Here is a 12795-nt window from a genome sequence, read left to right as displayed (position 1 = left end):
TGTTATCCTCATAAGGATTAATTTCACGTTTCAGCCTCATTTGCCATCTTCTGGTGATATCTGAAGTTTTTTCAACTAGACTACAACTCTGTGTCTCAATTTATAGGTAGGGATGTTCCCATTTACCTGTGTTGCTGCCACTACCTGTGTTTGGCCCTATTCCCTGAGCTGCCTCTTCTGCATCTATTATTCTACCTGTATTATCATGTGCTGAGTTTTGCTTCTGAGGTTGAGCGGTCTGTTTGCTTTTGCACAGCGATAAAACGGATCTCCATGTTTTTGGTAATCTTTGCGCATCATCCCTCTTGTTCCGATGTATACCTTCCCACAAGTGAACGGTATGCGATATACCCCTGCTGTTGACAGTGGGTCTCTTTGTCTTTAGCCGACCTGGGGCTCTGTTGTATCTCCTTGGTGGGTTTGAAAACCGTTCTAAGGTTGTGTTTCCATAAGAGTTTTTCAATTATGTTTGAGACCCTAGGGATATATGGTAGATTATAACGGGCAACCATCTGAGCCTCCCCTCCGTTTTCATCCGTGGCGTTGCTGATCTGGGGTACACTGTATCCATTCGATCCCAAGGTCACTTGGAGATGTTTCAGTTCTTCCTCTGGATACTCTGGTTCACATATTATTCGAGCCCGTCCAGTTAGATTAGAGATGACTCCTCTTTTTTGACTAGGATGGTAGTTTGATAGTGCGTGCGTGCGTGGGTTTTCGGTACAATAATGGAAGATACTTTTTCGATTCGGTTGATAGTGGTAATTTTTTGTAAAGTTTGCTTGCATGAAATGAATAGTCTTTGTTGATAATGAAGGAAAATTTCAAGTCTTGTCATAAGCGTCACCACAATGTCAAGCCGATATACACAGAGTTGAGACGACGAAAAAATGCACAAGCGTTCATAATGAAATACTAAAGTCTATCCAAATCCAAGATAGAGTAAAACAAAACAAAACCGAAGTGTGATGTTCACGTGATCGCTCAGTGTCAGATGGAAAGGGCAGCGTTCATTGGTGAATTTGCCTTCTTGGTACGAGTTCAGTACCAGCACAGGGTTGTAATCAGTCGTTTGCGTGTTTGTGTGGCGTGCGTTATAGTATATTGTTTAAAATTGTTTTCCAAGATGTCCAGTACAGACACTGCTGATGACACTGTGAGCTATCCTCTGAGTCCAGCCAGGAAACGATCCAAAAAAGACATTTGAGTGTTGAGATGAAAGAAGTGATTTTAAATGTGTTCAAGAAAGAGATGGAAGAAATTAAGACATCGACTGTCGACGAAGTAATATCGAAAGTTTCCGATAAAATTGGAGTGTGTTGCGCTTCGATTTACAATGTTTTACGGGAATATAAACAAAATCATACATTTTCCAAACCGAATACAAATCAGAATCGTCAAACCATTATAAAATTAATAGATGATGCTGATAAACCTGCAATCAGGAGGAAAGTGCATGAGTACTTTTTCAGAAATGAAATACCCACGATAGACAAAGTACTCACAGAAATAAATGAAGATTTTTTATTGCCAAGTTACAAGCGGTCAACATTCCATAAAGTATTGAAACATTTGAATTTTGTATGGAAAAAACGAGGGCGCAATAGTTTATTATTGGATAGAGAGGAAATTGTGTTATGGAGGAGAGAGTATTTGACCAAAATTAAATATTATAGAGAACAACAGAGAACAATTTATTATATGGTTGAAACTTGGGTTAATGCTGGTCATACTACCCCTAAAGTATGGGTCGATGAAACTGTGACCTCATCTAGGAGGGCCTTCCTAGATGAACTATCCACCGGATTAACAAATCCATCAGGTAAACTTATATTTATATTAAGACCTGCCTCAATCTCAAAATATAAAAAGTAACACTCGTATTTGTTTTATTTACTTACATACCTCTCCATACTTTCAGGTAAAGGAAAACGGCTTATTATTTGTCACATCGGCAAGGATAATGGGTTTGTTGCTGAAGGGTTGTGGTGTTTCGAGTGGAAGAAAACTGGAGATTATCACGAAGAAATGAACGGTGAATCTTTCGAACAGTGGTTTTCCAAAGTTCTACCCCATCTGGAGGATAATGCTGTGATTGTAATGGACAATGCACCTTATCATTCGAGACGATTAGAGAAGATTCCGACAACGTCTTCAAAGAAGGTTGAAATCCAAAATTGGCTGCGATCAAAGAACATTAGCTTTGAAGACTCAATGCCAAAAGTACAGCTACTGAAAATTGTCAACAAGCGCAAGCTTGAATACCAAAAATATATAGTCAATGAGATGGCAGCAGGCCAAAACAAAATTGTCCTTCGCCTGCCTCCATACCACTGCGAGCTCAATCCCATCGAGTTAATATGGGCGGATGTGAAGAATTTTGTAGCTCAGCATAACACCACGTTCAAATTTGCAGATCTCAAAGTACTTTTTGATGAGGCTTTGAAAAGAGTCACAGCGGAGAAATGGGAGAAGTGTGTTCGGCAGGTGATATCGGAAGTCGAGACAAAGATGTGGAAGCTTGATAACATAATAGAGGCACAAATCGAGCCACTGATAATTCAGATTGGTGAGAATGACACTACTGATGAAGAGACAAATTCATCCAGGTGAATAATTTTGATTAATATTCTTTTTGATTTTACATAAAATAAAAATCATCAATAAAGAAATAAATACGTCTCTTTTCATATAATGCTTGAGTGCGCTGTGAAAAATTCAATGAAAATCTTTTTATATTACACATATTATCTGCATTTTTCCCGTTAAACTGCAAAACTTGTGCATTTCACTCGTTATTATAAAAAATTTTTCCTAAGTATGATACAGTATTTGCGATCAACAAGATGTTGGTTCTGAATACGACCCTGGCCAATTCTTGGAATTTTCAATATCACGTGCATAGGGCATGTCAATGTTTACATCCACTCTATCTTGGATTTGAATTTGCTTTAGACAACAAAAATTATTCAACAATCGATAAATGTGAGAACGAATTTTGTCTCACTTCTTTATCTCGATCCTCCTTTATTCAAGAAACGAATTTCCGGGAAAATATAGTTGAGTCAAGTGGAAACCTAGGAAAAACGATGATGAATGTGTTTATCATAAACAACGATTTGAAGCTAATAGAGTTTTAAATTTCATTTGGGAGTTCTCGGGTTGCAATTTGCATTTTTATTGTATTGTATCGGCGGGTGTTTCGTTCCTTCCGCGCTGTTGGTTTCATTCACTATTATGAATACAGAATACCTACGGATAGCCGCATTTGAATTTTTAATATAGAGTTCAGCGATGCGCATAGTTAATGTCAGATCGAAGCGAATAACAACTTTGAATTTCACTGACTTTCCGAAACTATCGTATATAATATACGGTTTCTTCACAATCCCAAAAAATATATTAGTACACTATTGTGAGCTTGCTATGGGAGAGGATAAATTTTTTCAGTGAGATAAGTCTATCATGGTATTGGAGAATGAAAAATAAATGTGAATTTCAATTTATGTGATGTAATTGGCCGATATAATTGATGGAAATGCATAACGTGTTTCGCTACATAACTTCCTCAATCGTTTCCATACTGACTGAATTTTACTGAAACTAGTACTTTATATGACAACAATTTAAATCATATGACCTCCCACCTACTCAATGACTAGTTTAGTTAAAAACTAATCGAACGGTTAAACATCATTTAAGAATATTTCACCAACTCATTAAATGGAACTGTAATGAACTAATCACAAATTTCCACATTAGAAAACAGATTCGGACGATGAAACTATCCCTATGTTATATTATTCTTTGGGAAAATAATCCCCGTGTTTGGCCAATAAAAAGTTTTGGTCAAGAATCACAACTCATCAAATTTTTTCCATGCAAGGGAGAAATGGAGAACTTTCAAATTTTATTTTTAATCATATTATAAACAATCTTACAGATTTTCAGCTTGGTGGGAATTCAGGTAGCTTTACTCTTATTTTTTGGTCTAATTTGACCGGACTATATACCCCTTTCAATTAAACTTAGCCTGTGTAATGTAGAGTAAAACAAAAGCGAATCTTCAATACAACACTTCAATTTGGTAACCCAATGACGGCAAAATACCTTCAGAAATCTAAACAGAGGAATGTCGGGAAAATGTCGCTGAAATAGTTGAAACATACAAAAGTAGGTTTTACTTGAAGTTATGTGACACCGAAACTATTCTACACAAAGTTATTCCTCGACTGAATTACATTAAAGAACATACCGTAGGGATGTTATTCTAGCATTTCATATCCACATGAAAGGTTCTAGTGACGAATGAATACTCAGGTATAATTGAACCTACAGAAAAGTAAGTACATTTGTTACTTTTATATTGGACACAAAATATAATTATTTCATTTCTTCTATAAACTCGACAGGACTGTACCAAAATAGTCCTGTCCTTTCAGTAAACTGCCTTTCCTATAGACTTTCTGACAATTCTAATGAATTTAATAAAGTATACCAAGATGATGTGATAGAAAAAAGAAAGATTTCATTCATCAATCACGTTTATGAACAATAAAAATAAATATATATGTAACGAGCCATAAAAAAAAATTGGAGGCGCCGGGCATCGATCCCGGTACCTCTCGCATGCTAAGCGAGCGCTCTACCATCTGAGCTACGCCCCCTGATATTTAATTTAGGAGGAATATTATATACACGCTAAGACCTACATTTTACAATGGAAACTCAAAGCAGATCTCGTGATATTTTTTTGTCTTCTTTTCAACAAAGTCAAAGAAAAACCCGAACGAATGTTTGGTTAAATATACTGTAGTGCACACCCTGTGAACACTCATCGATAACACAACACAACAAAAAAATATTTTTTGAATGTTTCCTACACTAAATTAGTCAATTTCTACTAATTTTGGGGTGATAAAAACGAAAATAACAATGAAAAATTTTTATTAGCTCTGGTTTTTGAGATACACAGTACTTAATCTTAAAGAGTAGTTATACTATACGTGAAAAGTGAAAGTACATAAAACAATATTGTTATGTTTCTTTTAGAATATTTTAAGTACGAAATTAATAAAAAAAACATTATTCTTAGTGTTTTGACAAATAAAAGAAGTTTGTACCACCAAATTTCAATTGAGTCCATCCGATTCATTGTAAGATCGCTGTCGTTTAGCTTGTCTTTTATAAAACACTTCTGGAGCATCCCTACACACAGACCAGCAGTAGTCTGCAAGCATTGCTTCATTCCAACGGCCCTGATATCTCTGTTCCATTAAGGCAATGTCTTGATGGAATCTTTCTCCATGTTCGTCACTCACAGCTCCACAGTTTTGTGGGAAGAAATTAAGATGAGAGTGAAGAAAATGAATTTTTAAGGACATGTTGCATCCATATCAGTTGACCAGTTGTTCGTATAGATCGAAGATTATAATCTTCGATCTATACGAACAACTGGTCAACTGATATTATCTGAAACTTTAGAGAGAAACGAACAACCAACGTGTTCGAAATGTAAATAACCATAAACTACATAGGTTTCCCTAAATTTTCCCAACACACTGTTTCAATGTCAAACTGAATTTTATCACCGACCCTCCTCATCTGAGTTCTATTATCCTATTCCCAGACAACAACAAGCCAATCAGCTTAATCCATTTCTCAAGCAAAGTGGCAATACGTGTCATTCCGAAAAAATTAGAGGACCAAACCAACGAACTAGGTATCCTAGCAAGTGAATAGTTCGGTGTCCGATCAGAACACTCGACAGAGTTGCAAGTCCTGAGGGTAGTAGTCTTTGTGACGGAAGGCTTCAACCTTGGCAAAGCATACAACACCGGAGCGATTTTCTTGGACGTCTCCAAGGCGTTCGACAGAGTTTGGCATGACGGACTTCTGGCCAGAATTTGCAACTTTGGCTACACAAAACAAATGGTAAGATTAATCGAGTCTTTTCTAACTGACAGGCAATGACGCTGCAAAGTAGGACGAAAACTCTCAAACATGCGAGTACTGCAGTCCTTTCGGCACACCTCTTCTCTACACAGCGGACGTGCCCAAGCCGGATAACAACTTAAACAAGTTGGCACTATACACGGACGACACAGCCCTGCTGGCGAGATCAACAAGCCAAGCGCACGTCACTAGATACTTGCATCAACCTGTGGAAGATCAGTATAAACCCTGAGAAGAGTCAGGCAATACTGTTCACGCGGAGGATGGTCCACCCGGAAGGAAACGTCACCTCCAACGGACAAGAGATTCCGTGGACCAACGAAGCTAGATACCTGGGAGTCACCCCAGACAAAAGGTTAACATTTAGGTCTCACGTACGACAGAGAATAGGAATGGCGGGATCTGCCCGACAAAACCTATTACAAATACCCCATACTCTGAGTTGTGAACTGCCCCCCCCCCCAGAAATGATTTTTTGGATCCGTCAGTGCTCCGAAATGTTTACATATTCGTAATTACGCTGCAAGGCGACATTCCCAACAAATCACTAAATCCAACCAACTCAAAGCCATCTCTCCGGTACCTCTAACCGAATTCATCTCGTCGGGTCGACAAAAAAGGGGCGCCAGTTTTTGCAGAAAAATAATTACGCATTCAGCAGACAGAAGCGTGCAAGTCTCGAAGCAACGAGACGTAAGTAATGCCAGGGAGATATAACTTACTAACGAGATTATAGCTCGGTTTTCTCGACTCTGTCGTACGAAATACAGACGGTTCGCCAACCGAAAGAAGATATTCGAAGCGACAAACCCGATTTCGTTAGATGAATAGATATAAACAGAGTAAGATTTGTGGTTGGCGAGTCGCGTAGGCGTGCATGAGGGTAATTCGATTTGGGAACCTTGATAGGTATAAAGGGTCTTCCAACAATAACCTCTAAACTTCAACTATTGATAACGACCATCTTATTGAACCTACATCTGTCAAATTAGGTGTGATTTATTCAGGCTTCAGTGCCAAATCATCGTGTATGGATATATCATTCAACGACACGTGCAAATAACAAAATAGTTTTAACAAAATGGGTGATCTATTTCGGGCAACGTATCGCGGGCTTCGCCCATTTCACTTTCGCCAAAATCTTTCTACCGATTTGATTATTCACAATGTGGTGTATGAATTTGAGTTCACCGGTTCGGTAAACTATCGACCAACACCCGTACGTCTACGAAACGCAAGATTTGCAGAAAACATCGCCACTGTCTGCTCTGGAGCAGTTGGTCTGACCCTAATATTCATCGAAAGCGAAAAGACCCATTTCTAGATGAATGAGTACGCGAACAAACAAAATTGTCGAATTTAGGACGATATCAATACACATGAGTTCCAAAAACATTCAATGCATAACAAAAAAGTCACTGTTGGGTGTGGATTCTGGGCTGGCGGCGTTGTCGGTCCATCACTGTCAATTATGTCCCGAAGAACCCGTGAGCTGGACCACCTATCGGGCGCGTCCCAAGGTGGCGGATAGGGGAACGGCCAGGGGACTAGAGAACCTGTCCGGGAAGCCATTGTGGCCTTACGGACGGGGTCGCCGGACTCCTGGTCAGTGGCAGAAATAAGTAGGGCGAGGGGAACTGAAACTCCCCAAAAGCCACCGTGGACCAGCCTACCCAAGCTAAGGTGTAAGGAATCGTGCCGACAGCTGAATGGCCGCAGGGTGATATGCGGTTACAAATGATCCCCTTGGGGAACTGGGCGAAATCTCATTGTAATCAGCCTACCTCTGGTAATGCAGGGCTCTGCCAGAGGTGATAAACTCTTCCCTTGTTACTCGTGGAAATACACATAAATGAAACAAACAAAAACAGAAACAACACAAATAAAAACCAATCCCGAGGCTGAACAGAAGTGCCCACCTCAATCTAAGGCAGTGGCTGGGGATGAACAAAAATTTCCACCCCAATCTACCGCTTGGAATGAGGTTGGACATAGCAGATCACCTCGTGATGTAATACAAAGGCCTAGGCGTAAGCACATTTGCGTCGCCAAGGCCAAGAGGAGAAAGAAAGCGATAGAGGCAGGAGAGGCAGCAACTATAATTGGACCCTCCACCTCCCCCACACCACCACCGACAGCAAGGGCACTTTCTACGGCGGGCGCTAAGAGCTCCGCCTTGAATAAAGGCAAGGAACCGGTTGCCCTTGCAGAAAATCTCCCTCACTTGTACACCTCCACGGAGGGAACCAAGGCGTAAGCGCATTTGCAACGCCGAGGCCGAGGCATCCTCCTCCTCTTCCCTACTCCACCTCCAGCAGAAAGGGCAATTCCTGCGGCGAGCGCCAAGAGCTCCGCATTGAATAAAGGCAAGGAACCGGCTGCCCTTGCAGAAAATCTCCCTCACTTGTACACCTCCACGGAGGGAACCAAGGCGTAAGCGCATTTGCGGCGCCGAGGCCGAGGCATCCTCCTCCTCTTCCCTACTCCACCTCCAGCAGAAAGGGCAATTCCTGCGGCGGGCGCAAGAGCTCCGTCTTGAATAAAGGCAAGGAACCGGCTGCCTCTTCAGGAAAGCTCCCTCACTTGTGCACGGAGGGAATCCCAAGAAGGTTGAAGAAGCCGCGCAACGACAGAAATGTCGCTGCACCTTCCAAAACCTTCACGGAGGCCACCGTGAGACACCTCAAGGTGGCCAAAGAGAGTGTGTTTGGCGAGTCTTGGCCTTCAACTGCCAATATAAAAGAGATGTCTCCTAGTGACCTGTCCACCTTCCTGGAAAGGACAGGATGGACGGTGATCTAGGAGGACCACTCCTCGGGAGGATGTATAATGAGTCACATGTGACCTAAGTGGTGTGGGTCTACACTCACCCTCTCTACTCTACAGATACAGATGTCCCGAAGAATATAACGAAGTACCTATATAAACTAGTACAGAAAATGACATTGTTAGAATGGAGCTGTAGTTTTTTCAGGAGACGCGGAAGAAATGGACAAGATAGATCTCGGACGCAAAAATACTGAAGCTGAAACAACTATGAATTTGGAGATTTTTTCATCGTTGACAAGTTGGTGTTTTTGTTTCCTTCCAATTTTTCTCCAGGACCCTAACAATTTCTCTGGGTGACAGTTGAATTTGTATATGGCAGATTGGAAAAGAGCATTTTCCGTAATGCATTGAGTGAAATAAAATACAATAGAATTGAAACTTTTCATGCTTTTTACCACTTTTATTTGTAACTAACGTTACTGCAGTTTCGTCCTATAAGGACATTTTTAAACTTATTCATTGAACTAACAATGATTGATTACATTAGCCTTTATATAACACCACTCTAGGTAATAATACAGGTACTTAGCTTGATTGAGTACCTGAATTTTGTTTACGACAATGTGGATATGCTAATTTGAGAACCTGTCAGTAAACTAAATCGATTTGACCATTTAACAGGTTGCACCCGCAATGTTTATGCTTGTGAATTTCCAAGGATTCCAAATAATTGAGTTTGCAACCCTTCCTTGCATAGTGCAAAATTTCCGTATCGTTTAGATTCGGGAACTTGTGGTTGCATCATCCCAAGGAATGGTTTGAAAACGTCTGATCATTTTTACCTAGTCTGAAGGAACTTTCATGTTCAGCATACCTTTTTTAGAAATCTCGACCACGTAGTAACGACTACATCCATCAATTTATCAAAATACTATTGCCGACATTATGGTAACCAAAACTTCGTTTCGAATCCCAAATTCTTTGCAGACTATGAAGAAGTTCAAATTCGTTAGGGCGCCTCTGACTAGACCTCCAGACATGCTTAACCGCACATGGAACAACTCCTTCTGAACTCTTAGGGCGACGTACATCTGCGATCTTTATGCTCCGTGAATATATTGGAGACATTAGGAAATTGGAATATCAATCACGAGTGATCCACAACATTCGATACCCCAATGAGGAGGTTATCAGGGAGTTTGTTCGTTCAAGTTATTTGGCTGTTTGATTTATGACCCTAAGAAAAAACTTTTCGATACTGAAATGTTAAAGCGGCGTTTTCTAACTTAGGCCCGGGACTTGTCAACCTATGCGTTAAGTTAATGTGTCTTTCAAATCAGTACAGAATGTACGTTTAAAATGTTATGTAATTACAAAATTTTTTCTAGGCATATATCGAATACTTCCCATCCACATCACGCGGGAATTCAATAACACAAAGACGAACAATACCAATACGATTTCCTTTCGTCCAACTCCCAAACATACAGCTTTTCAATTTCCTTTTATCCAGTTCCATTAATAAGAAAACAAACCTTCGCAAAGGGATTGCAGAAACCGTATGATTTATGTGCATACATTTCATTCGTATTGTCCTTTTTCCATCTGTCAACAGACAATAAGCTTGTTCTAATGTAAGCTCTTCGAAAAGACAAACGGAGATAGGATTATTGTTCATTCATGGTATGACATTTTCAATTTCGGAGATAGCAGGGATCAATTATTATTTACCTGTCCTAATCGGATAGTTCCTTGTAAATTAATTAGTTATATAGATAATCTGCATGAAAGGAATGAAACGAAATCGTATTAAAAAAGAAAGTCGTAAATATACGGTAGTGCTTTTAACAGTAATGTACTTTTATGATTCTATACAATTTTGTTTTCTGTATATACAGAGTGGTCCAACGAAAAGTATGCACCTTGCTTTTCTCCTTTTTTTGTAACTTAACGCAAAAATGCTCGGACAGGTCAATTTTGCTTTGGGTGAGTAACAACCCTAAAATTTTAAATGGAAAGTGAGGTCGAGTGATATATCATTTGAAAGGGCACAAAATTATCTTTCCAATGATACCTTATTTGTTGTATTTCACTCAAACATGTAAGTATTATGAAGAAAAACAACTACAACTCAGTACTTTGAAATGTGTAATTGACTTAGTAGAACCCTACTTCAGCAAGTGCTGAAAATGTGACCCATTTGCTTTCATACAATAATACAGATTTTGTTCAAATCTATTCCTAACATTCTGTAGCATATCAGGTGTTATACTTCTGCACTCTGCTGTAATTCGTTGGCGAAGATCTTCTATGGACTCGGGCTGCGTAGCAAAACATTTATTTTTCAAGTGTCCCCAAAGGAAAAAGTCTAAAGGCGATAAATCAGGTGACCTGGCAGGCCATTCGATGGGGCCTCTCCTTCCAATCCACCGTCCAGGAAACCGGTCATCTAAAAACTCTCTTACCGGAGCAACATAGTGAGGAGGTGCTCCATCTTACTCGAAATGAAGCCGATCATCATTATAACTTGGAATAGTTTTTCTTCGCGAGACGTTGTTGACAGTCTTTCAAAATGGAGCAATAGGCAAGAAATCAAAATTTGGGAAAAGTTAAAAAGCACCAATGGGTAGAATGAATAAATTATTGAGATACGGAGCTACCAAAACATATGCCATTAAAGCGGACAATACTTTTGAAGTGGTTTTTTGTAATGAATATTATTATTATTATAGTTATAATTATTCACACCTCGCTCAAAATAATAATTAATGGCATGTCACACTATGCCAAATGACCCTGTAACACAACATAAATCTCGATAAATTCCGGAAGCCGTATTCAGCGAAAGCGCTGAACAAAAAAGGAACGAGCTCGAACTCGCAGCGCGCTTCGATTTTCGAAAGGCTCGTTATTTTTGTAAACTGGTACGGAACAAGAATCCTCGAAAACACATACTCCATCGTCAATAGAGCGGCTAAACGCGGTTCTAACAGTGCGTACAAGAGTTAACGCAAAACAGGGTGGTGCGAGGGACTGAAGCAATTTGGTTCAGTTTGTCAAAGTATGTTAAATGTGGAAATATCAAGTGACTGAAACAACAAGGTCAAAATCTATTAAGCTTCAAATGAAAGAATGCTGAAAGAGTTCCGTGAACAATAGCAATTTTCCCAACTGAATAAAAAAGATCCCAAACGTTTTTATTGCGAATTACCAGTCTTAAAGTAAATACCGTCGTCGGCTGAATCTGCAGGTGAATTGCCTAAGGCCTAAATCTAATTAGGGAAGTTTGAGGATCGAGATTCGTGCATGCATTCAAGCCAGCCTTTCGTTGAACCACAGTCTCGCTCTGGATAAATTTTATCGAATTTGAGAGGGTTTGAGTCACAACAAAACCTTGCGGCTTGCAGTGGAATATCAAACAGACCCACTTACTTTCAACTTGACCGTACTTAAAAATTGTTCTAAACACAATAAGTTAGGTTAGGTTAGGTCCTAAGTGAATGGGTCTATTCGATCCTCCACAAACAAAAAAAAACACAATAGGTACAACATAGAAGGCAGAGTAAATGAAAGAAAGGGAAAATTGTCATGACTTGTTCAAGAAAATAAAAATTATTGCAAATTCTAAATTTGTTTTTCTGACTCATGAATACTAGTCTGTTCATAGGCTTGAACCAACTTTTTGTAACAGCTCCAGATAAATAAATCGAACGATTCAGTCAGGTCACGGCCTATTCACTTCTCTTAAAACCTTTTGGTCCGTAATTGTCCGCTGCTTCCAGTAGGCCAATGAGATAATCTCGCGAAATTTTTAAGTAGGACTCGCTGCAAGTAGTTGACATGAACCAATGACGTATCTGTTCAAGATGCCCGACCCCAAGTTCACATTAAAGTGCCATTGACAGTCAAAATAACTATCTTACCGAAAGTTTTGCGGTTGTGGAGGGTCCACTGAGTGGCCACCAAGATCTCCCGACTGATACCCTGTCGGTTTCTCTAACGGGAGTTAGAGAAAGAATTTGTGCATTCCGAAGAAATAAGAAACCCTGGCCTCTGTTTGGAAAATGATGA

General features: G+C 39.7%; 1 protein-coding gene and 1 non-coding gene across 16 annotated transcripts in view; both read right to left on the bottom strand.

The window, feature by feature from the left end:
* The window catches only part of Liprin-alpha (PTPRF interacting protein alpha), a 207501-nt gene that overhangs the window by 140889 nt on the left and 53817 nt on the right, over positions 1-12795 (bottom strand). The window lies entirely within an intron of this gene.
* On the bottom strand, positions 4595-4667 carry TRNAA-AGC (transfer RNA alanine (anticodon AGC)). Its single transcript has one exon. It is a non-coding gene; the product is annotated as a tRNA-Ala (tRNA).

Source organism: Leptinotarsa decemlineata, unplaced genomic scaffold (assembly GCF_025532065.1).
Source record: "Leptinotarsa decemlineata unplaced genomic scaffold, Ldec_3_MD MMD2_tig00026361_RagTag_RagTag, whole genome shotgun sequence".
Taxonomy (NCBI): Eukaryota; Metazoa; Arthropoda; class Insecta; order Coleoptera; family Chrysomelidae; genus Leptinotarsa; species Leptinotarsa decemlineata.
Note: the sequence above shows the minus strand (reverse complement) of the source record. Positions and strands in the feature narration are given on the sequence as shown.